This window comes from Canis aureus, chromosome 25 (assembly GCF_053574225.1).
Source record: "Canis aureus isolate CA01 chromosome 25, VMU_Caureus_v.1.0, whole genome shotgun sequence".
Taxonomy (NCBI): Eukaryota; Metazoa; Chordata; class Mammalia; order Carnivora; family Canidae; genus Canis; species Canis aureus.
Genome location: NC_135635.1, coordinates 26032911 through 26056740, shown reverse-complemented (window position 1 = coordinate 26056740; position 23830 = coordinate 26032911). Strand labels below are relative to the sequence as shown.

General features: G+C 41.6%; 1 pseudogene across 2 annotated transcripts; it reads right to left on the bottom strand.

Moving 5' to 3' along the window:
- Window positions 1-598: 598 nt before the first annotated feature.
- LOC144297108 (cationic amino acid transporter 3 pseudogene) lies at window positions 599-22769 on the bottom strand (annotated as a pseudogene). Of its 2 annotated transcripts, XR_013364171.1 has the most exons (3): window positions 22630-22763; window positions 8224-8385; window positions 599-5542 (listed from the first exon to the last, which is right to left on the bottom strand). The product of XR_013364171.1 is annotated as a cationic amino acid transporter 3 pseudogene, transcript variant X2 (transcript). The 2 variants fall into 2 exon arrangements; XR_013364170.1 differs by lacking the exon at window positions 8224-8385 and having other exon boundaries at window positions 22630-22769.
- Window positions 22770-23830: the final 1061 nt, after the last annotated feature.

Genomic DNA, 23830 nt, shown 5'->3' with positions numbered 1-23830 from the left:
CACCCACCTCCAGGAAGTGTCTCTTGACCAATACCTCTCTCTCAGTTTCTACTCATACCTTCCCTTCCAGAGTAATGATGCCTCCATTCCTATCCAATTATTAATATCTATTTTGTCCATTTTTCTCCATATGTGGGGTATCAATTCTCTTTCCCTAAAGAATCATAGATGCTCTAACAAGGTTTTTGCACCAGTCTCTCAAAGAAGCATCCCTGGCCCTGAGCATGATTCCACTGTAATGAAACAGACGGGACAGTCACCAGAACTCAGGCATAGCCACACAAAGGCAAAACTACAAGTGCCTGGGGACAGATCTAGCTGCTGAGTAAGGATACGGTTCTGGATGGAGAGAAATGCTGTTTGTCAAGGAAGTCCCCCAGAAAATAGCCTTAGAGAAGTAGCACAGTGTTAGTCTGAAGGAAAGGAGAATATTTGGTACCAAGGAAATGTGTAAGCCTCAATTCAATTTAACGTGAATTTATTAAATGCTCATCGTATGCTTGGCCACCAGCTGGATGCCCTAGGAAGTGAACAGGTTATACTCCTTACCTATGACTATAATCAGGAAAAAAAAAAAAAGAAAAGAAAGATACACAGATAACTGTTATGCTATTTTTTATTTCGGATTTCTTCAGGTACAATGGACATAACTGTAAGATACTTAAAGTACACATTTGATATACATGTAATTGTGAAATTATTCATTTAGATTTCCCTCTGTGAAATAATTAATAATGGCATTTTAATCTAAATGTTACATTGAATGAAGGTGAGTGTTCAAAGGACACCTTTGTTTCCTTCCCTTCATCTATACACGTGAAGGGGCTTCAGCTGGATCTTTGGTTTTCAAAGTGTGGTCTCTAGACCAGCCGCAGCAGCATCACATGGGAACTTGTTAGAAATATAAGTTCTGAGTTCCACCCCACCTCCTGAATTTCAAACGCTGGGGACAGTGGTCTAGCAATCTCTTTTCACAAGTCCTCCAGGTTTCATGGCACCCCATGAAGTCTGAGCACCACTAAGCAGAGTACTGCAACTGGCCTCTCTCCACCTGGCTCTCTGTGACCTTGATTAATGAAGACATAACATGGAGCATACTCAGTTTAGCTTCTTTCAACTTTTTTGTTAGCTCTCTTATTTTGTCCAGAACAAACCTGACCACTGGACACATGAAATCCAACCTGCTCATACAGGAAAAAAAACTAATTAAAGCAGACTCGTGATGGCAAGTGAGGGATACTCAGCAGTATTTGTGATGAGGAGTAAGTCTGTCTAATCTAGTGATACGGGATTAGCAAGGCAATAGGCTGCACATCTACAGCTGATGATTCAATCATCTGTCTCTGTATCATGATTATCAATAGATTCCAAACATGGGGTGGGGGTGGGGGGAATGGCATGTTATTTATTGGACCTCTACAGCTCCAACAATGGGTTGTGGTGAAAAGTAGGCAGGAAGAGGGTACAGATTATGTTCAGTAAAGAGACCTAGTTAAGAGAATAACAGAAGGACCAGAGGAAATCCTAGAATTCTTTAAGTAGACAGACTTGAGGAACTATCAGTCCTGATCTCTCCTGTTACAGATAAACAAGCAGAGGGACTGAGCACTTTTCAAGTTCACATTAGTAGTTAGTGGTAGAAACAAGACCATGACCCAGGACACATGGCTCTCAGCTGTGTGCTTTCTGAGTAGGTGGACCAAAGCAGGTTTCTACTGTTGCAGTAGAAAAACTTCAAAGTCCAAGAATGCAGATGTCCCTAAGTACCAACAAAGGGGTTCTCAGCATGGGTAATGGGTTCAAGGCCAAAGTGCTTTGTGCTCAGAGGAAAGCTCTGACTGCAATCCACCTGTGCATGGCTCTGTTGCCGCCTCACACAGCCAGGGCTCAGGCTACACAGCCTGCTCAGTGTTCTGAACAGTTTTGTTTTCCTCTGCTTTTCCTCCTGGTATTCCCACTGCCTACATCTTCTCCCTGCTGCCCATATGTGGTAAATCCTATCCCTGAAGACAGCCAACTAAAAGTACGTTCCTTTACAAAGTCTTCTCTAATTTCACCAATTAACCCTCACCACTGTGCCAGCCACAAATGATCATCTCTACTCTGAATTCCCAAAATACTTCATTTGTATATTACTTATGACAACACTTTCTACTTTGTGTTACAGCTTTGCTTTACACCTTGTATTAGAATATCAGCTTCTTAAGTGCAGAGGCCATATGTCATCTTTTTTTGGTCTTTTTCTAGTTTCTTTATTTTTACTGAATATAATGAGTATACAGTGTTCTTATATTACTCTCACGTGTACAATAGAAGAATTCAACAATTCCATATATTTCTCAGTGCTCATCAAGATAAGTGTTCTCTTAGTCCCCTTTATTTAAATCACTCATTCCCCTACCCATCTTCCCTTTGGCAACTATCAGTTTGGCCCTCTATTTAGGAGTCTGGGGTGGGTTTTTTATTCTCTCTTTTTTCTTTTTAATTTTTTTTAATTTCTTAAATTCTATTTAACAGTGAAAACATACATATGGCATTTGTTTTTCTCACGTGATATATATATATCACGTCTTCTTTATAGATTCAGCTATCAGGGGATACAAGGGTTGCTTCTATATCCTGCCTATTGTAAATAATGCTGCAATAAACATAGCGTGCATATATCTTTTCAAAATCATGTAACTAAAATTCTTCCCAACAGAAAAAGAAACCATCAACAACAAAAAGAGGAAACCTACTGATTGGGAGAAGATACTCACAAGTGATATATCAATAAGGGGTTGACACTCAAAATACATAAAGAACTTATAGAGTGCATTACCAAAAAAAAAAAAATAATCCAAGTAAAAAAGGGCAGAGGACCTAAATATTTTTCTAAACAGACATACATACAGATGGTCAATGGACACATGAAAAGATGCTTTGTCTCACTAATCATCAAGGAAATACAAATTAAAACTGCAATCAGATATCACTTTATCTAAAATCAAAAATAGAAGAAAAGCAAGTGTTGGCGAAGATATGGAGAAAAATGAACCCTCATGCACTGTTAGTGGGAATGTTAATGGTGCTGGCATTATGGAATAAAGTATGGAATTTCCTCAAAAAAAATTTAAAAACAACTACCATGCGATCTGGTAATTCTGCTACTGGATATTTTCTTAATTACTACCGCCACTGTGGAGATCATACTCACCAGACTAAGAACAGGAATCATGCTATACTGACTGAGACAGCTACATCCTTCACTAGTGGATATTTAACCAAAGAAGAGGAAAATGCCTTCAAGCTTCTTTTAATACTAATTATGTAAATGTCAGTAAGCAGTACAGACACAATTAAAAAGTAGAAAGGAAAAAAAGAGGAGAAAGAGCAAAGTCTCATCCTTCACTCTACCATAAATATGGAGATCTATTAGTATTTTCACACCAATATCTCATAGGAGCCCTGGATTCCCATGTGCTCAAGAGTATTCCCCATTACTGTGTAGGGAACCAGACTGAATTCAGGTGTGATGACATCAAACCGAAAATGTACTGGCACTGCTGAGTTCAAGGTCTATGGTTTGGTCCTTAAGGCTGTGCTGGATCCCATAGGCGAAGTAGATAATAAACCCAGTCAACATCCAGGCACCAAATCGGACCCAAGTGACAGCGGTCATCTGCATCATAAGGCAAACATTCAGAAAGATGCTCAGGAGTGGGAGGAGAGGCAGACCAGGTACCTTAAAATGAGGCAGATGGGAGCTCTGTGGCTGTCTCCAGATGATCCCAGTGATCCCAGTGATGACCACCAGGAGCAACACAACTACTGTGATCCACCCTGGGTCTCCAGAAAGCAGACCTGGCCACTGGGCCAGCACCAGGCAAAGAACAATCAGCAGCAGAACAAGCAGTGAGGAGCAAACATAGACAACCCGGCCAGAGAGTGGAGTGGGGGTGAAGCTGCCTGGAAAAAGTAGTCCCTGTAGAGTTAGCTTCTCTGCTGCAGGTGGGTTCTCCTCTTGCACCTCTACTTCATTTCCCTCATTCTCCTCTTCCTCCTCTGCTTCGTTTTCTATATTCCTCCTCTCAGGCTGATACCTGATGATGAGAACACAAAAAGCTACCAGGGAATAAGATAGCAGGGTCGCAATTGACCTGAGGTCCAAGAGATCAGCAAATCCAAAGAATAATAATATGATTACTGCAATAACATAAATGAATAACCTGAACACTAACTGAGCGTATGTGCCAGTGATGACCCTGGCAAGCACAGGGAACAGGAGGCCATCGTCTGCCATCATGGATATCACAATACGTATGGGGTACGTAAAGCTCCAATACATGCTGACAAAAATAGTACAGAAAATTGCAACAGCTACAACATAGTAGGCCAGGCCCCAGCCAATATGGAGAAATGCCTCAGGCAAGAGGCTCCCAGGTCGGAGCTGGTAGTAAGGCACCATAAGTGTAATTGCCGCAGAGACACCTAAATACACCAAGATGCAGGTGAGCAGTGAAATAACAATGCCCATGGGGATGGAATGCTCAGGCTTGTGCAACTCTTTGACTCTGGTAACAATAACGGCGAAACCTATAAAAGCATAGAAACAGGTAGCTGCTCCATGAAGAATCCCCTGGAAGCCAAAAGGCATGAATCCTCCAGAGCCCAGAAGGCCCAAGCTAGAGGTGTCATTGAGTCCAGCCTTTATATAGTCCTCTTCTGTGAGCCTCCAGTTGTGCAGGTCCCCCTTAACGAAGCCAGAGATGATGACAAAACTGAGAACCAAAAGTTTCACCAATGTGAATAGTTTGAAAACCTTGAAGAACCCACGAAAACCCAGATCTTGAATTTCTAAGAGAAAAAACCAAAGGACCATAGTAAAGTAGACTAGATTATCTGCTAAGACTTGGGGAATGTGCTCTGAGATGCTCTCAGAGATCTGATTTACGATCAGGTAGTCAAAAATTAAGGTCCAGGCCTGGATCACAACGATTGCATCAATAAAAAAGGAGAGGATGAGGTTCCAACCGATGATGAATGCCCAGAGTTCACCTACAGTGACAAAACAATAGAGATATGCGGAACCAGAATGCGGAACCCGGGCGCTAAACTCTGCATAGCACAGCCCAGACAATAACGAAGTTAGGCCAGCCACCAAGAAGCATATCATAGTGGCTGGTCCTGCTTGACTACTAGCCACCTCAGAAAGCAGGAGATACACACCAACCCCCACTGTGCGGCCCACACCCAGGGCCACTAAATCCAGAGTGCTCAGGCTTCCACCATATTTAAACTCATATACATCTTGTTCCAGTGGACGTCTGTGTACCAGCTTTTGACCAAACTTGCGAAGTGCTTGACGCAGCATTCTAGCTGGAATTGAAGAAGATCCTAAAGATCAGAGAGTTGTAGCAACATCTGGGAGCCAAGAGTGTTAGATCTGGTTCAGTGAGGCTGAATTAAGCCAGGTTGGGTTAGGGCTGCAAAGGTTGGGTTGCTCAAGCTTCACAGTTGCTGCTTCATATTTCTTCTGGTATCTGTTATCCTTCCATAATGCCTAGGGAAACAATAAGTGTATACTGAACATTGGTGTTCAACCAACCAAATGAAACTCAAAAGTCACGTGTAACATGGTGCAGGCCAAGTATCACAGGAACTGACACCAAAAGACATCATAAAAAAATCAATCCTGCTTTCCCCCCGAGAAAAAGTACCACATACCATCCAACAATCTGCTTTAAAAAAAAAATGTATTTTTCAGAGGGCTCAATGCCCAGCATGGAGCCCAACACACGGCCCAAATTCACAACTTTGAGATCAATACCAGAACCAGTATCAAGACTCGGGCTCTCAACTGACTGAGCCACCCCAGCACCCCAAAATCCTCCTTTTTTACACACCACGTGATATAATCCCATTTGATCTCATAAGTCATGTAGCTTCACATACTAATTAAGACATAACAGAGTTTGTATGTATCATGGGATTTTTCACATGCTGTGAAAAGTGTGTGCTGTGCTTGAGCATAGGTTATGACACATTAATTCATGGACTAGAGGGCCATGATGAAATTACAGACCCACTTTTTATATATCATCAGAGTTTAAAATACAAATATTGGTGTATCAATCTTAAAGCTCTTATCACTAAACAACAAGCACGTGAGACAGATAAGGAGGCTCAGTTCTTAACTTATGGATTCTTTCTACACTATTTAAAGTGTCCCTACCCACAACCAGGCTTCACATCCCCTCCATGGTTCCTACCGCCCTTTCTTCCTAGTCTTTCCTTTCTTCATCATCTGACCTGTCCTTACTCCTCCAGCCTCATTCCCTGCCCAGTTCCAGTTCCAGCTGAGAAATTCAACACTTGCCCTGTTCCCTGCCCTCTAATGCCCTCTTGGCCCCTTCACTTAGCTAACTCTCACTTCTCTTTCAGTTCCCAGGTCAGCAGTTACTTCCCCAGGAAGCCTCCACTGACCCTATGCTGCCCTTCTTATGTGCTCTCACAGCACCAGGCTTCGCCTCAGTGCCATTGATCCTAATATATCCAAATTCCAGGTCAGCTGCCAGTCTCCTCCATCAAACTGTGGGTTAGGTGTTCAATAAATATTTCTTGAACAAATGACCACACTGAGAAGAGAACCTGCAAGAAGCCATTATCCAGAATTCCTATATACTGGATATTAATATACCTATTTTGTAGTCAAGCAACCCTGATAAATATAGATCAGGTAAAGATAAACATGGTATTACCTTCCTTGTGGAAGGTGAGCAAAATGGATAGTGAGAAGGGGAAAACAACTGTGATGAAACTTTGAATGCATATCATTCATGGCAGGTATAAACCACACCTAAGTGGTAAACAATTGTTTGCCTTTGAGGACACTTGTTTAAAAATATAGGGCTGCTTTGGATTATAGACAACCGATACCCATGCCCAGTTTGAAAATCCCTACTTTTTGGAAGGCATAGGCTCAGGCACTATAATCCAGGTAGGATGTCCTAAAGCAGAGGTTCTCACTTCAGGGAACAGAGGCAGGCATAATGAAGACACCTGAGGACATTTTCAAACTTCAATCTTCTCCCTCTGGAGATTCTTGTCCACTAGCCCTTACTTCCCATAGCTGTTCTAAACCACCCCAATACACAAGAAATCATCCTCAAGTTCAAGAGAAATGGATTCTGAAAACTTCCTTCACAGGAGGCAGCATAGTTGAATAGCTATGAGTAAGGTTCTGCAGGTAGACTGTTCAGGTTGAAATCTCACCTCAACCTCATACCTGGGTGACTCTGGTCAGATTAGATCACCTCTTAGAGCCTTAGCTTCCACAGCAGTCAAATGGAAGTAAAAGTGAATACTCATAAGACAGTGGTGAGGAGTAAGTGAAATGATGCCTGTAAGCACTTACCTCAGTGCCTAGAAAACAATCAGGACTTAATATGATTACCTAGTATTTAATATTGAAACCCGGTCAAAAGTAATCAAATTTTGAAAATCTATCAGTCTGTATAAATGTGCAGACTCAAAACCAACCACTAAAACTCAAGCTTGTCAGCTAGCCCTCAAAGACAGTGAAAACAGTTTTATTCCATATGATTCACCTTCAAATGTTAAGGACATTTGACACCCTCATTAGACACCCTAATTAGACACCCTCATACATACTGGTGATAATACATGGGGGGGGGGGGTCCTAGGCTTACTACATTAGGCCAGGAGTGGAGAAATGCAAGATTCAATACATAATAATAATTAATAATAACAGTAATAATAATATCTTTGCCCATCTGGAACAAGGAGTACTGGGTACTATGAAGGTAAGAACAATGAACATATAACAGAAATCCTGGATCGTGACTATATGAACTTGGGTAATTTGATTAATCTCTCTAAGCCTTAGGCTCCTCATCCATTGACTTGACTTCCCTCACTGGATCAACATGAGAATTCAATAAGAAGATATAAACCATCACACACTGCTGGTAGGAATGTCACTGGGGGACCATCTAGAAGCACAACCTTAGTGGAATTAAGAATGCACACACGCTTGTGCACTGTAGTTGTTGAATGGGTGAATGTATCTAAAACATATATAGAATGTGGACTGGAAGAGCATTTGTTAAATACACTAAAGCAATTGCCTCCAGGAGGGGAAATGAGAATAGAGATAAGGATGAAAGGGGAAAATAAAATGCATTGAAAGTAGCCTGACAGGAAGTGATGGTCCTAACATACCATAATGGAAGAAGGGACTGACTCCACTCTGTGCAAGGCAGGTTCAACACAGGAATCCAGGAGAGGACCTGGTACAGACCCTGATAAATGGCGGGAAGATGTAACATGAAGGGGAACCAGAATTCTGTAATCATCAGGATACGGAGAATACAAAGAAGGAACCTGCCAAAGAGAGGGGGAGCAGGGAACATGAGGCACCCTTCATACTATTCCCTCTGAACCCATTTCCCTTTTCCCAATTCCTCTTTCTCCTTCAGCTCCTTTAAGTATCCTTGGAGGCACCTATACTTAGCACTAAGGATGTTTGTATCATGTTTCTTTCTCTAGGGAACAGTCCCCAGCCAAATACCTCCCAACAAAGACACAAAAGTGGTTCTTCACATTATTAAATCACAGAGACCCCTGAGGTTGGTCACCTCAAAAAAAATGTGTTACACTATTCTGAAGTCCATCCATGGACCCTGAGTGAGATCCAGAGGAGAACCATCTGAATGGCAGGGTTGAAGAGGGCAATACTTTAATAATTTGTTTCTCTCAACTGTGTTGTGCAAGGTGGTCCTTGTGCTCTTCCCACTTTTACTGAAGAGGAGAGAGAGGGGTCTACAGAAAGTATGAAGACACAAGAGAAGCAACTCAAAGAACAAAACTTCTAGGAATTAAATAACCATGTTTTATGACTCCAACAGGAGCAGGCAAAACAAACAAATGAACAAGTAAACATATAGAAGAGAAAGCAGATCCATTATGGGGAATTCTGAGAGAGCCTACCACAAGTCCGGCTTCAAACAACACAGAGACACATGGTCCTCAAATGCCAGGTTCAGAAATGCCCATTCTCATGCAATAATCTACAATTATTCCAATGGTTTATACTCAGTCCAAACTCTGACCCAGCTGTCAGAGCTCCTCCCTAATTCTCCCCCTACCCTCAGGCCCATCAGCTCCTTCCTAACTCAGCTCATCACATCCTGAATTACCCTTTCTGGGATGAACCTGTGGCCTGGGTAAGTACCTACCCTGCCAGGGAGGTCCTCCTCACTCCTTTCTGTCCTGTCTTGACCCTGCAGACTCTCTAGTAATTTTCTACAACCTTTCTCTGACCTGCATGTATGAAGCCTTTCCTAAGCCGTCCTGGCTATCCCCATCTCCAGCCTTCTTCCCCTTCCTACCAGCACTTACAGCCTATTCTGATGATCACCTGAAAGCAATTTTCCCTGTCAGTTGGCATCATGAGTGTGTTCCTTAGATTCCTTCATACTTCCAGAGCATTGTGCCAGGATCTATATACATCCTCATTCTGGATTCCACACTCCCATCTCCAAGCCTTACAACCCAGGACAAGGATCTGCTCAGAATTATACTAAGTAACCAAAAGAGGCATTTAGGATAGAGAAAATGAATACATAGATGGATTGATTAACTACTATATCTTGAGATTCCTAGAAGAAGGGTTGTTTCATTTTGTTTTGTTGGATAAAGAGAAAAATCCCAAACAGTGGTATAAACAGGAAACTATAACATACACCATCACCTATTTCAAAGTGTCCCAAGGACATTTCCTGATGAGGGCCTTGGGTCTGTGAATCTCAGTTTCATTAGGAAACAATCTCTCCCAAGAGAAGTGCTTGATAAATGGGGGGTGTTTAAGAAATGCAGAGAGGGGCCAGGGAACATGAAGCCAGCTTCTACGATTTCCATAATGGCCCCCCTTCCCTCCTTCCTCCTCCATGTGTATCTCTCTTTCAGTCTTTAAGCTTATTCCAAACTCCAGAAGTTCCATACCATGTTGCCTGGAAGAACTCTTGTCAAGTCCCAACAATCCACTCCCTAAATTGCCGGCTGTCTTGCTTTCCCAGCCAGCAACCCCACCCCACCCCCAATCTCCTTTGTCCCTAAGGTCATTGTGTTCACTCTTCTGCCTCTGAGAAGGGCACTGACCTCACTCTGGACCTTTCCTTTCCAAACATTTTTCCAAAGCACGAACTCCCACTGGTTTCCATGGTAGGAAGTTAATACTCATATCAGTCAGGAAGTTGGCCTTCTGGATCCTCCTGAATAGCTTCAAAGGTAGGTTGCATACTAGCTACTTTGCAGGAAGTTTGAGAAAGATTTGAAACAAAGGCTAATGATGCTGTTAAACGATGATTTTCAAGTTCTCAAAGTGTCAGAGACATGGACTGAAAATGCAACATCACCAGAGATTATATCAATCCTCTATATCCAAGTATAGCTCCTTCTTGATCCCAAAGTGCATAAATAACTCTCGTCCACCTTTAAATCTTTTTAAAGATTTTATTTATTTATTCATGAGAGACACAGAGAGAGAGAGGCAGAGACACAGGCAGAGGGAAAAGCAGGCCCCATGCAGGGAGCCCGATGTGGGACCTGATTCTGGGACTCCAGGATCACAACCTGGGCCAAAGGCAGGCACCAAACCACTGAGCCATCCAGGGATCCCCTACCTTTAAATTTTGAGACAATGAAGCTTACAGATCCAATCAAAACCGTGGCTCTCAAACAAAGTCTTTTGGAAAGCTAGGCTTCCCCAGAGTTTCTGAAGTCTTAACTCAAGCATCCCTGCAATTCTGGTAGGGGGCAGTTAGGAATACAAGAATAGAGACTTTGAGTTAAGGGCAAGAGTTTGAAAGAGTAATAACTATGGTGCATGTCTCACCAACACTTCCATAGTGGATACAGTTCAGAATACGTATAAAAATGCAAACAGAATGAAAACAGGCTGAACCTCATATCCAAGGGTAAAAAAAAAAAAATAGTATACAAACTCAAATGAAAATGTAATTTTCCCATTTTCTCTTTCTGTTTGTAGAAAACTGTGTTCAATCATGGTCCTTCATTTATTCATTCAACAAGTAAACTGCCCCTATTTATTTTGTACCATGGATAAAGTAAAGTAAAAGATAAACACCCTTCCCCTGAAGTTGCTAACATTCTGCAATAGGAAGCAAATAAATAATCACATAAGTAATAAGAATATATATTGTGTCAGATTTGCAATCATTGCTGCAGAGAAAAGGAAAGCCAGAAAAGGTTAGGAGGTGTTTAGAGTGGGTGTTGTGATTTTAAAATAGGTGATCCAAGATGGCCTCACATTCACACTCTTGTGGGGCCATCACCACCATCCTTTGCCAGAACTTGTTCATCTTCCTGAGCTGTAACTCTCTACCCATTTAACAGCAGCTCCCCATTCTTCCCTCCCTGCAGTCCTTGGCAGCTACCATTATACTTCCTGTCCCTAGGAATTTGACTCCTCTAGGTACCTCATATAAGTGGAATCATATAATATTATCGTCTGTGACCAGCTTATTTCACATGGCATAACATCTTCAAGGTTCCTCCATGTTAGAGCATGTGTCATAATGTCCTTCCACTTTAAGGCCGAATAATATTCTATTGTGTGTATATCCCACATCTTGGTTATCTAATTATCCATGATGCACATGCTGCTTGTTTTACGAATATGCTGTCATAGGTAACGCTGTTATGATAAATACAGGTATACAAATATATTTTGAGTCCCTGCTTCCAATTCCTTGGGATATATATCCAGAAGTGCAATTGCTGGATCACATGGTAATTGTATATGCAATTTTTTGAGAAATCACTATACTGTTTTTCCAAGCGGTTGCCCCATTTTACATTCCCTTGAGCATTTAATTTCTCCACATCCTCACCAACACTTGTTATCCTCTTTGTTTTTAATAGCAGCCATCCTACTGGGTATGAAGTGGCACTTGGCTAATTTTGAGGAATAACAAGGAGGCCTATAAGGCCAGGACAGAATGAGTGAGGGAGAACAGGTAAGGGATGAGGTCAGAGAGAAAGCAGGAAGCCAGATGCTTCACATAGAGTCTGAGAGTTACTGTGAAGCTTTGGCTGTTACACTGGATATGATAGAAATCCTAGAAAAACAGAGCTTCACATGTTGTATACCGATTTTCATGATCTTTGAACTAAGTATTGGGGTCTAAGGAATGGCCTCCTCCAGAGTTTGAAAACAAGGCATGGAGACAGGTTTTGCAGAGCTCTCAATAGCTGCCTGGAGCTTCTGAAAACACAGTGAGGACTGAACAAGTTGCATGCTTCCATCTGCCTCCCTCTCTAGATGCCAAAGAAAAGATGTCATATAGCCTCCCATGGGACAATGACATGACAGATTTCTTTCCCTGAAGCTATTCACTTTATGGATTGTTTCTACATAGGACACTATCACTTTATCAAACAAAAGGCATTGTGATATCCGTCACTATTTTAGGTTATTCCCACCACTATTTGGGGTAATAGAGCTGACAGGGAGATACAGGGCATTTTTTCTGGAACCTGGTGAAATTAAAGATTGCAAGGACAGGGGTAAGTAGACTCTCACACAGGGAGCAGGAACCATGTGAATCAGGCACTCAGAAGCCTTACAGAATTAAATTGATGAACCCAGTCCCCTGCCCCAGATGCATCAGAAAGGACTATCAGAAATGTCTGAGATTCTCAGAGCTGGAGAGAGAGAAAAGACCCCCCAAGGGAAGCCTAAACATACATTTTTGAAAGGCAAAGAATACCTCTTATAACCTCACTTCACCAGGTTGATGGGTTGAAAGCTTCTACATCCAAATAAGAAGTCCAAGGAATTAGCTTCTCAACAACAAAATAATCTGGAGTGAATGGCTGCCCAACCACTGTCAATGGCGTTCTTAGGATTCAAATGGGTAATATTCCATTGTATACATAAACCACATCTTCTTTATCCATTCACAGTCAGAAAGGGAGACAGAACGTAAAGACTGCTAACTCTGGGAAACGAACTAGGGGTGGTAGAAGGGGAGGAGGGCGGGGGGTGGGAGTGAATGGGTGACGGGCACTGGGTGTTATTCTGTATGTTAGTAAATTGAACACCAATAAAAAAAAATAAATTAAAAAAAAAAAAAAAGGATTCAAATGGGGGTAGAGGAGGGAAGGATAGTAAACTCTGGAAACCTAAATAACTAATTTCTCTCAGCAAGAAAACAGGCTATGTACTCCTAGGTTCTCTGTGCTGTGCTTCTTTCCAGCTGAGGACCACCTGATTCATCCTCCACTCCCAACATAGTATGATCACCCTCCACCTCAAGGTGAACAGACTCCACATCATAGTGGACTCACATCATAGTCCCCATCTCATTTAACTTATCTGTGCACTCTTTATAGAGGTCCTGGATTACATTTAACTTTCAAACATGTATTCTAAAAATGGGACTAGAACATAGGAGAAGGCCGCTTTTTCTCCGGTCCTCAAGTAGAAAAATAATAGACCTAAGTAGCAGTGAAAGTCTTACATCATTCATCATTCACTCATTCATTCAATAAATATTAAGTACCTTCTAAATGCCAGTCCTAGGGTTTGACCCTATGTACACAACAGAGAGAAAAAAGAGGTGTTTCCTGTCTACATGGCACTAATTGTTTTTAACAATGTTCTTATATAGTATTCCTACCCAAATGTGAACCTGAATCTAATGATAAAAAATGATCAGTCTCAACTTATTCCTATGTATCTTATGATTTTTGAACATCTGTACCCTGAAACCTATAGAACACTTACAAAATAAATTGAGATGACACAAAGAAATGGAGAAACATTCCATGCTCATGGATTCAAAGAACAAACATTGTTAAAACGTCTATACCATCCAAAGCAATCTACACACTTAATGCAACCCTTATCAAAATATCACCAACATTTTTCACAGAGCTAGAACAAACAACCTTAAAATCTTTATGGAACCACAAAAGACCCCAGATAGCCAAAGCAGTCTTGAAAAAGAAAGAAAAGCTGTAGACATCACAAGTATGCACTTCAAGCTACATTACAATGCTATAGTCATCAAGACACATGATACTGACACAGAACAGACACATAGATCAGTAGGACAGAATAGAAAGCCCAGAAGAGGACCCACAACTATATGGTCAAATAATCTTTGACAAAGCAAGAAACAATATCCAATGGAAATAAGTCAGCATCTTCAACAAGTGGTGTTGGGAATACTGGACAGCAACATCCAGAAGAATGAAACTGGATCACTTTCTTACTCCATACACAAAAATGAAGTCAAAATGAATGAAAGATCTAAATGTGAAACAGGAATCCATCAAAATCCTAGAGAAGAACACAGACAGTAACCTCTTTGACCTCAGGCATACCAGCCTCTTACAGACACATCTCTAGAGGCAAGGGGAGTAAAGCAAAAATTAACTATAGGGATTTCATCAATATAAAAAGTTTCTGCATGGTAAAAAACAATCAACCAACCTAAAAGACAACCTACAGAATGGGAGAAGACATTTCTAAATGACATATCTGATAACAGGTTTGTATTCAACATCTATAAGGAACATATCAAATGCAACACCACAAAAATAACAATCCAGTCAAGAAATGGTCAGAAGACATGAACAGACATTTGTCCAAAGAAGACATCTAAATGGCTAACAGACAGATAAAAAGATGGTCAACATCACTCATCATCAGGGAAATACAAGTCAAAACCACCATGAGATATAACCTTATACCTGTCAGAATAGCTAAATATAACAACACAAAAAAAAACAACAGGTGTTGGTGAGTATGTAGACAAAGAGGAACCCTCCTACACTATTGGTGGGAATGCAAACTAATGAGATCACTCTGAAGAAGAGCAGGGAGATTCCTCAAAAAAGTTAAAAACAGAACTACACTTCATCCAGCAACTGTACAACTAGGTATTTACCAAAGGATACAAAAATACTGATTTGAAGAGGCACATGCACACTGATGTTTATAGCAGTATTATCAACAATAGCCAAATTATGGAAAGAGCCCAGATGTCCGATTGATGAGTAGATAAAGAAGATGTGGTATCTATATACAACGGAATATTACTCAGACATCAAAATGAATGAAATCTTGCCATCTACAACCTTGTGGATGGAACTAGAGAGTATTATGCTAAGTGAAATAAGTCAGTCACAGAAAGACAAATATCATATGATTGCATTTATATGTGAGATTTAACAAAACAGATGAACATAGGGGAAGGGAAAGAAAAATAAAATAAGATGAAAACAAACAGTGAGGCAAACCATAAGAGACTCGTAATGATCAAGAACAAACTGAGAGTCCTGGAGGGAGGTGGTAGGAGATGAGCTAAATGGATGATGGGCTTTAAGAAGGGTACTTGTTGTGATGAGCAATGTGTGTTGTATGTACATGATGAATCACTAAACTCTATACCTGAAACCGATTTTAGCCTATGTGTTAGCTAACTAGAATTTAAACAAAAAATTTGAAATAAAAATGATCAGTCTACAAACAGTGCATTCCACAAAAACTTGACTTTCTATAAAACAACTGACCTGTGTGTTCAAAAACTGTCAGTGTCAGGAATGGCAGGAACAGCAGGACGAGGAACTGTTGCAGATGAAAGGAAAATAAAGAAACATGACAATGAGATGCAATGCAGAGCCCTGGACTGCACCTCAATCAGGGAGAAATATTTTACTATAAAATTGAATAATTACTAATCTTTGAATATGGACCATATTCACTCACACACACACACACACACACACACATAGTGGAGAGAGCAATAAAATGTGCCAATATATCAACAACTGCTCAATGTCATTGAAAGATAAAGGAATGTTAATGCTACTATTCTTGCAGCTTTCTGTAGGTTTGATAATTGTGAAACGAAAAGGGTAGGAAGAAAACAACAATGTCCCAGTAGCAAAGGTTATGGGTTCTCCTTCCCTAGATGTCCTTTATAAACAAGCTTGCCGTGACTTTTGGATGGAACCAATTTTTATCCAGAATGATCTAGCCCCAAATCAGGAACATTAGATCAGAGGAGTGAGTAGGAAGATAGAACTCCCATGTCTTTGACTTACAACCATATTTGTCAGCAAGCAAAAATTACTGGAAAAACACTACAACCTTGGCTCATGTTACCATGCTTATAAAAACTCTATCCTCTTTTATTGTTATTTTGTGAGACTGACACAAACTAATAAACCAGGGCCCTAGGCTTGAACTCTAGAGGCATTGGGGAATATGTGCAAAGGTTGGAGGTAGAGAAAAATGGTGTCTGGCATATAGGGGAACCACTTATATGTGCAATATTTATGGCCACATGGACAGAGCCATGAAAGAGAACAAGAATTTGAGCTGCAAGTAATATGCAACATTATTTCATTTAACCCCCATAACAACCCCATGACCTAAGTATTATTCTTCTCTTTGAGACCAGGTCACACTCTGCCAATGTCTCCCTCTCCTCTCATATACATAGTGATGGACCAGAGCTGGAAGTACTGTGATGTTAAGTCTGAGAGCTCTATCTAAACATGTCCTGCTAAAACCAAACCAAATTTGGGGCCAAAATATCTCCATATCATTCATTCATTCATTCATTCATTCATTCATTTTCACACATTTTTGTCAGCATAAATGTGCCATGATACTTTTTAATTTAAAAAAAACTGCTGAAGACAGATTCAACGGAGTGGTCATATACTCAAAATGTATGTTATGAAGCAAAATTGGAAATAATCCTTTGGCATTTCCAAAGAAAATGTGAATTCCATTTTTAAATGCATGTCGAACAGAATACTCTTGTTATAAGGATTAATTGCCACTATCTTCTCTATGGCATTCCACTTAATGGAATGATTAATAGTTGCAGACTGAAATATTACATTTTGTTAATTTGTTTAAGATTTTTATTTTATGTTTTTAATTTAAATACAATTGATTAACATGTAATGTATTATAGGTTTCAGAGATGCAGGTCAGTGAGTCATCAGTCAATATAAGACACCCTCCTTGACTAAAAATGAGCAGTAGTGTTCCCCATTGTGACCCATGTCTGTCACCAGCTCTAAGCCCATAGCACCTAGAGCATTGAGAATATTTATTGATCACTCAGAAATAATCACTAGGACCTATGGACATCAAGCATCATTACAGAATTCTTTGTCTCTTTGTGGATCACCTCACTGTATTTTTTAAGTTATTAAAAATACAGACTTGACATAAGGAACAATGGGCATTGTGAACATGCTATTACCTTAGGAAGATCAATAAAGAAGATAAAGGATTGCCTTTAAATTTTAGCTTCAAAACAAAGACAACCCTAAATATGACCAGAAACAAGGGTATTGACAAGGCAGCCTCTAAGGACTTTATTCGGGATAATAACATAAAAGTTTTGAATACATCTAAGGAATTCCAACTGAAACCATTGGTTTCAGATATTTGGAGATCACCAACCTCACCCTCAATTCAATTCAGCTGACATGAAGTCACATGGACCCTTAGCGCCTTGTCCATACAACCTCTACCTACTAGGTTCCTATGGTTTGCCAATATTGCATATCCAGGGCCAGCCTCCTGCCATACTCTGTGGTCCACCCTCTTGGTCCATAAAATTTGTAACTCTAAATACAAGATACTCTCACCTCTCACTCAGATTCACAAGACAAGGGCCTAAATCACATTCTCCCTGACTACTACATTGCCCCAGAAAACTGAAGTGGGAGTACTCCCTACTGTCTTTCTGGAAAATGACACTTTCTTCAAGTCTTAAAAAGACACACACACACACACACACACACACACACACACACACACACAGAGAGTTTCCTCCTCTCTATCTGATCCAAACTTCTAAGATGGTATTTTAAGTCTTTCTTTGCACAGTTTTTACCACTTTCCTGCTAACAAACTTTTCTGTGTCTCCTGCTTGAACAGAACAAATTTTTCCCCACACATGCATGTCTTGCTGGTGTTAACATCAGCCCTCACACTGCCTAGAACACATTCTTCCCAACCCTGTTCAACATGTCTCTACCTCCAGAAATAGCTTGGGCACACCTCCAGATAGATATCCAGTCTCTCCATGAAGCTCCACTTGCTCCCTGATCTCCCCTCATTAATGTCCAGTGGGCCTGGAACTCTGCACTGGGAGAATTCCTAGTTAGGGAAGAGGGTAGGAGTAGTAGGTAGTGAGTTGGAGTACAGGAGCAGAGCTTCTGTGTGATGACATTCTCAGCTTGCCTTTCCTTTCCCTGATGGAGCCTGAGGTACAAAGAGTTAACTGGCTACAGCCAAGGAAGGACCCTAGACTCTAAAGCCCATTTTGGCCAAGACAGAAATCTGACAAAGAACTGAGGTCCAAGTCTCTTTCACCACCACGAAGTGAAAATACAAGGGAAGTAACCCAAGTCAGTTGACACAAAGTGCATTACCTGTGACATTTATGATTTGCTCCAGTGTCATCTCCTTGATGCGTGATAACTGAACAGACAGGACAGAGTTTTGCTATTTCCACTTGTTACTTTGTTTATAAAACAAGTCACCTAACACTTTAGCATTAGGCAACATGACATGATTCTCCAACTTCAATAAGTACATGTAGGGCTAGCCTGCAGAAGAGAGGAGTGTACAACAGTCAAAGGATTGAAGGGGGTGTAGAATAGGATTTTCACCTGTTTCAGGAGAATAAGGAAGTATCCTTACAGTGTAAGCACCCAGAGAAAAGATATTCCTGGATTTGTTACCTTTTTTTCCTATAATCTGTAAATAACTACACAGGTGCATTCAATGTATTTTGCATTGGGGCTAAACAGAGACATTGGATGGTCTCTCAAGTAAAGACTACGTAAATTTCTACATGAGAAAGACTGGATTCAATCTATTAAAGATCAGATTTCCACTAAGTATAATGAATACAAAGGCAAATTCCAAAGTAGAAAATTCGGGAACCACAGTGATTCTTTGCACAAAAGAATTCAAGCAAAAGAAATATCTTCCTTCCCTCTAATTTATCAATACCACCACCAATATCCCCAAATCCTCACACACTCAGTTACACACAGTGCAAGACAATGGTGGCATATACAGAATTCCACTCTCTGGGAACTTACAACTTAGGGCATTTCATGAACACCTCCCCACCTGCTGAAATACGTAAAAGATAGATCCACTATGAACCAGAAAGGACATTCCTAAGTAAGAAATGAACAGTCAAGGCAAAGGTATGTGAGATCCCACTTGGCTTACTAGTAGATGTAAGGGAAGGGTACTAAGGACCACATTTTCCAGTGTTGGCAAGACTAGTGAAAATCTTCTGTGCACTGTGGGTCAGCCTGAGAAGACTGTGTAGAAGAGGTGGGAATTGATATTGTGTATAACTATAACCATCTTGATATTGTGCATAACTGTTGCCAAGGAAAACATCACTTCAAGCTACATCTTCACTTGGGCCATGATCCAATAGGTAGAGCTCCCTTAGGCCTTCCTTCTATGCCCCCCACCAAAACCACAAAACAAATTCCACCACACATTGAGCCAGTAAATCCAGTTTGCCCAAATGGACAAATCCGCTTAAATATTTGCTACAGCTTTTAATATAAATCCAGGTACTAAAATATAATGTTAATGATAATGATGCTAATAATTCTTCTCAGTACTGGCCTATGCAGGAAAGAAAGAGGGAAACCATTGTAGTAATAAAAAATGTGTAACTTCTCTCCTAGAAAAAGAAAAGGAAAGGTCAGATAACTTCCTTCAAAGGTTGGAAAGAATGCTGAAGTAACCAAATTCGCTCATGCTGAAGAAAATAATATCCTAACTTATCTCCCAGGAGTCCTGTGAAAACCACCTCACCAAACGTATCACTTACCAGGCACCCTCCCACCTATGATCTTACTTCGTACTACATTCTGGTTATATGCAACTTAGAAGAAGCCTTTGTGTCCCTTTCTAAAATAAAAACTTCTAGATACAACCTGCTTCATCTTCTCACCATGAGCCTAGAATGCCAAATTGTCCAAGTAGATATTACTAGGTGCAACCAAGACTTGAAATTGAAGGCATGGCAGCTCCCAAACTGTCTGCTCATTAGACCAAGAGGAAATACAGCCACCTCCTCCAACTCACATACCTACCCTACCACCTCCAGCACTACACCTCTCAAATCCCAACCCACTCTGGCAGAGGCTGAATTCCAACAGTGAAAACCTATCCTGATGCAGACTAATAGGCTCCAAACCAACTATATGTGGACCAAATCCATCCACCCAACAGATTCCAAAATCTATGTAGGTGGCGACCAAAACATTTTGCTTCCTCCTACAAAATACACGGAGTCCCTGCCAGCAGCAGCAGTATGCTAGTAGCATTGCACCATTAATTGGGTAAACAATCAGATAACCAGGGCTTCTGTAGAGGCTGTAGAGACTCTGTATTATCTAGTATCATTCTGGGGTGGTTGTGAACAGGTGGCTTTTCTTAGTCCCTCTGGGATAATTTTAGAAAAGATGGAGTGAAATGCAATATTCCTCATTCACGATTTGACTCATTTACAGGTTTAGATTCAGTCAGAATCCAGTGAGGAAATTCTTCATATTTCTATCACACCAAAACAAGAGGATAAGGAAAAAACAAAGGTGTTTAGTAAGGCATCTTGGAAAAAAGGACTGTGAATCAGTGCTCCCCTACACTATACTTGTAGTCTGGAAAGGTAGATGGATTTCCTTCTGCTTTCTCCTGAGGACTTTTATTAGGTGTTTTGTGTCAGCAGGATTCAGGATTGAGAAAATGGATTGGAGAATCATAGGGAGAAGTAGAGAAGAAAGCGAATTTCACTGTTGACATCAATGTCTCCTATCACTTTCTCATCCCTTAATTACTCACCCTTGCTGGCTTTCCCAGTTCTCTTTCTATTTCCTGTTTGGAAAATCTCATTCTAGTTCTTCCTGGTAGCCCATCTTGTTTCTGAAGACTTCTAGGAGCGGGAAGCCCAGGCTTTTATGATTTGTCAGGAAGCCCAGAATCATGAGATCCATCCAGTGGTCTAATCCATCACTATAGTGTTTCCACATTTGGACTAGTTGTTGTGGATGTTCAGACCTATGGTGCCTTCTTCCATGAACATCCTCCCAACACACACCCTCAGTAATATGCTGACGGTCAGAAAGGCTGACGGTCTGTCTGGTTTTCTTCCTTCATATCTTTAAATGCGTCTTCTTGTCCTCCTCTGTAAGGACTTGGCTATTTCTCTTTCCATCCTGTCTCACCAGACTAGGCTTGGTTCTTAAAATAGCCCTAGAAGGATGCTCTACATTACCACCATCTTCACTGGAGAGAGAATTGTTTTGCTTTGTTTTCAATTATATCCATTAGAGAGAGAGAGAGAGAGAGAGAGAACACAAGCAAAGAGGTAAGGCAGAGGCAGAGGCAGAACAGACTCTCAACTGAGCAGGGAACCTGATGTGGGGCTTGATCTCACTGAGCACATAACACCCCTGAAGTGATAATGGAGAGACATGGCCTAAGAACTGCTAGAGGGCAAGAGAAAGACAACCTATAAATCAACATTTTCCATATACAATCAAGATAAAAGGAGTGCATGGGTAAGTGTTCCCTGGGCTTGTAGTGTTAGCCTATGGCCCACAGTGTTCATGGTGGTGGAGAGGTAGGAAGTGTAGAGAACAGTATAGGTTCCAAAGGCCTTCAAAATTAAAGAGTTGCTGATATATTTTGTGATAACAGCAAAGTGCTTCTTGGTGAGTCAGTGTTTTAATGATCACTAGGTGGTCACACCCCAGGGGACTTTGGTAATCTTTCCTCCTAAGCCTGACCTGGACTATAATCCATCCCCACTACAACGTTTTTAAATTAGATAAGAAAGGCAGGGAGATACCTTCAGCAGCTATAAAAATATTTAGCTCCTTGAGCTTGGAGGAAGATGCCCCTCAAACCCACCCGGGTGATGGGGAACCACCTTACCAAACTGGACCTGCTCATCTGCAAAGTCCACACCAATGTCCTGCCTAAGAATATGTGATAAAGAGACTTCCAGGATCTCCGATGAGAAAAGGAGGCAAAACATGGAGGCAGCAGAGTCAGGGGGAAGAAACTACTCATTCAAAGAGAATGTCTAAGCACACTGTGTGCTGGGCCCTGTGGGAGAGACATAGATGAGGAAAGCAAGCTGTGCACCAGGTGAGAAAGGAAAGGACCGGAAGGAGGGTGGGGTCAACATGTGGGAGGACCCTGGAGGAGAAGTGCCGAGGAATAGCCTCCCCTAACTCAGATTTTCCTTAGCAGAGCTGAGAACCTGTCTAGTCTGGAGGAGAATGTGTAGGCTTCCAAATCCCCCTGATCCCAGCAAACCTACCTGCCCTTCCCAAACTCACAAAGCCTCTGATCCACACCCCACCCCTAAACCAAAGTCTGGCTCTGGCGCCATGAAATACCCTCTGCTCAAACCCCACAGGGCTTCCATACCCAATGGTGTCCCAAGCCCAGGCTTCTTCCTCTCTGGCTCTGTCTCAGTTTTCCTACCAGGTCTTTAAACAAGGAAAATCACTCACCCAGGAGATTCATCTGTCTTCTAGGAGAAATACTTAGAAGAAAGTGCAAGACAAACCCAGGGACAGGAAAGGAACTTGGCCAGGCAGAGTCAGGACTTGGAGCAGAGCTCACAGGGTGCCCTCAGGAAGTTGAGGCCCTGAGGAGGCAAGGTCCTCATGGAGGAGGGGCCTCAGGAGTCTGAACACTAACCAGGCTGGGCCTCATTTTGTTGGGGCTAAAGGGCGAAGAGGTCTGGGAAGATGTGAATTAGGAAAGAGGTGGCTGAGCTGGAACCCTGGGGGAAGGTTAGAGGTGGGCAATGGAAGACTAGTGGGGCCCTATGTGGTGAGGAGGTGGACTAGGGGCTCAAATGGGATTTTGTTGGAGACTCTGTTGGTAGCAAGGGGTGAGTTTAGAGGTTACCAAGCCCTCCAGGGTCCTGGGTATGGAGGAGGTCCTGGCTGGTAGGAGGAGAGTATGGGGAGCCCAGTGGAGCCCAGCCTGTGGTCTATGGAGGCCAGTCCCAGATCCAGCTAAGGAGCCCACTAAGCAGTTATATAACAAGGACAGAAGCACCCCACCACCCCAGGTACATGTACCAGAATCTCCTACAGGTTCCTCTACCAGCACCATCCATCCTGGTCCTTCCGCCATGTTTCCAATCACTCCAGGGATAAAACTAAAAGGGAGTTGTTTTAAGCTTCGCCATGAGGGATGTCCTTAGATAGTCACTCAGCATTCATAGCACATTCTGACTGAATCACTGTGTGGACCAAGGAAAGATACGGTCTCAGCTAGAGTTTTCGGTTCTAGACATTCATTACATAGCACTTCCAAGACCCTGAAACAGTCACCAATGGAAGAGGCCTCCTCCTTGCCTTCAAATGGAGGTAAGACTTCCTGAGATGGAGAAGGTGAGGCCTACTTGGACAACCAGGGCTGAATGCACATGTGATGGACTCACAAAATGGGTCTCAAGGAAAAGTTGGCACCACTGCCTCTACTTGATAGTGATGAGATTCCAAAGCCTCAATTAGGTTCCTTAACCTGCGGTGGAGGTAGAGAGAGGGGAGAGAAGGGGAGCAGCCGGTCCTAAAGACAGTCTATACTAGTTCCATAAAGACAGAGCATTGAACTTGCAGCAGAATGAAGTGCCCAGATCTCAGGAAGAACCTCCACCTGAGGAAAACCTACAGAACCCAGCACCCCTGTCCTTACATA